Raw genomic sequence first — 2,737 nt, forward strand, 5'->3', positions numbered from 1 at the left:
TAGTTTCTCTGATGCAGCAGAATTGCAAGTTTCATGGACTTCCATTAGAAGATCCTCATCAGTTCTTAGCTGAATTCTTGCAAATCTGTGACACTGTCAAAACCAATGGAGTTGATCCCAAGGTCTATAGGCTTATGCTTTTCCCTTTTGCTATAAGAGACAGAGCTAGAACATGGTTGGATTCACAACCTAAGGAAAGCCTGAACTCTTGGGAAAAGCTGGTCAGTTCTTTTCTGGCCAAATTCTTTCCACCTCAAAAGATGAGCAAGCTTAGAATGGAAATCCAAACCTTCAAACAGAAGGAAGGTGAGTCCCTTTATGAAGCTTGGGAAAGATATAAGCAATTGATCAAAAGGTGTCCTACTGACATGCTTCCAGAATGGAGCATCATATGTATATTCTATGATGGTCTGTCTGAGTTATCAAAAATGTCATTGGACCATTCTGCAGGAGGATCTCTTCATCTAAAAACCCCTGCAAAAGCTCAGGAACTCATTGAAATGGTTGCAAATAACTAGTTTATGTACACCTCTGAGAGGAGTCCTGTGAACAATGGGACGCCTCAGAAGAAGGGAGTTCTTGAAATTGATACTCTGAATGCCATATTGGCTCAGAACAAAATATTAACTCAGCAAGTCAATATGATTTCTCAAAGTCTGAATGGATTGCAAGCTGCATCCAACAGTACTAAAGAAGCATCTTCTAAAGAAGCTTATGATCCTGAGAACCCTGTAATGGCAGAGGTGAATTACATGGGAGAACCTTATGGAAACACCTATAATCCTTCATGGAGAAATCATCCAAATTTCTCATGGAAGGACCAACTGAAGCCTCAATAAGGCTTCAACAATAATGGTGGAAGAAATAGGTTTAGCAATAGCAAGCCTTTTCCACCATCTTCTCAGCAACAGACAGTGAATTCTGAATAGAGCCATTTTGGCCTGGCAACCATAGTCTCTGATCTATCCAAGATCACACTAAATTTCATGAATGAAACAAGGTCCTCCCTTAAAAATTTGGAGACACAGGTGGGTCAGCTGAGTAAGAAGATTACTGAAACTCCTCCCAGTACTCTCCCAAGCAATACAGAAGAAAATCTCAAGAGAGAGTGCAAGGCCATAACCATGACCAACATGGCTGAACCTGGAGAGAGTGAGAAGGACGTGAGTCCCAATGAGAAAAGCCTCATGGGACGTCCTCTGGATAGAAAAGAGTTTCCCTTTGAGGAACCAAAGGAATCTGAGGCTTATACAGAGACCATAGAGATTCCATTGAACGTCCTTCTGCCATTCATGAGCTCTGATGAATATTCTTTTTCTGAAGAGGATGAAGACATCACTGAAGAGCAAGTTGCTAAATATCTAGGAGCAATCATGAAGCTGAATGCCAAGTTAATTGGTACTGAGACTTGGGAGGATGAACCCCCCTTGTTCACCAATGAACTGAATGCATTAATGAGGCAGACATTACCTCAGAAGAAACTGGACCCCTGAAAATTCTTCATACCTTGTACCATAGGCACCATAACCTTTGAAAAGGCTCTGTGTGACCTGGGGTCTGGGATAAACCTCATGCCACTCTCTGTAATAGAGAAACTGGGAATCTTTGAGGTACAAGCTGTAAGAATCTTACTAGAGATGGCAGACAAATCAATGAAACAGGCTTATGAACTAGTAAAGGACGTGCTAGTGAAGGTTGAAGGCCTTTACATCCCTGCTGATTTCATAATCCTAGACACTGGAAAGGATGAGGATGAATCCATCATCCTTGGCAGACCCTTCCTAGCCACAGCAAAAGCTATGATTGATGTTGACAGAGGAGAGTTGGTCCTTCAGTTGAATGAGGACTACCTTGTATTCAAGACTCAAGGTTCTCCTTCTGTAACCATGGAGAGGAAGCATGAAAAGCTTCTCTCAATACAGAGTCAAATAAAGCCCCCACATTCAAACTCTAAGTTTGGTGTTGGGAGGCCCAACCCTGCTCTGATTATCTGTGAGGCTCCGTGAGAGCTCATTGTCAAGCTATTGACATTAAAGAAGCGCTTATTGGGAGGCAACCCAATGTTATTTAATTATATCTATTTATTTTCCATTGTTATTTTATGTTTTCTTTAGGTTGATGATCATGTGAAGTCACAAAAACAACTGAAAAATAAAAAATAGAATGAAAAACAGCATTAAAAATAGCTCACCCTGGAGGAAGAGCTTACTGGCGTTTAAACGCCAGTAAGAGTAGCAGAATGGGCGTTAAACGCCCAATCTGGCACCATTCTGGGCGTTAAACGCCCAATCTGGCACCATTCTGGGCATTTAACGCCAGAAACAGGTACCAAGTTGGTATTAAACACCAAGAAAGGGAGAAAAGTTGGCGTTAAATGCCAGAAACAAGCAGCAACCTGGCGTTTAATGCCAGAATTGCACTATAAGGGCGTTTTGCACGCCTAAATGGAGCAGGGATGATAAGTCCTTGACCCCTCAGGATCTGTGGACCCCACAGGATCCCCACCTACCCCACCTCTTCTTCTCTCTTCTCCACACCTTTTCATAACACTCTTCCCCAAATACCCTTCACCAATCACCTCATTCACTCTTCCCCAAAACCCCATCTACCTTCAAATTCAAAACCCTATTTCCCTCCCAAACCCAACCCCAAATACACGAACCTAACCCCCCCACTCCTATATATACCCCTCATCCCTCTTTCAATTTCACACATCACAAACACCTTATACCCCTTT

The 2,737-nt window shown here is 42.3% G+C and overlaps 1 non-coding gene across 1 annotated transcript; it reads right to left on the minus strand.

The window, feature by feature from the left end:
* Positions 1-266: 266 nt before the first annotated feature.
* On the minus strand, positions 267-374 carry LOC112760450 (small nucleolar RNA R71). The gene has a single exon (XR_003180889.1). It is a non-coding gene; the product is annotated as a small nucleolar RNA R71 (small nucleolar RNA).
* Positions 375-2,737: the final 2,363 nt, after the last annotated feature.

This window comes from Arachis hypogaea, chromosome 16 (genome assembly GCF_003086295.3).
Source record: "Arachis hypogaea cultivar Tifrunner chromosome 16, arahy.Tifrunner.gnm2.J5K5, whole genome shotgun sequence".
NCBI lineage: Eukaryota > Viridiplantae > Streptophyta > Magnoliopsida > Fabales > Fabaceae > Arachis > Arachis hypogaea.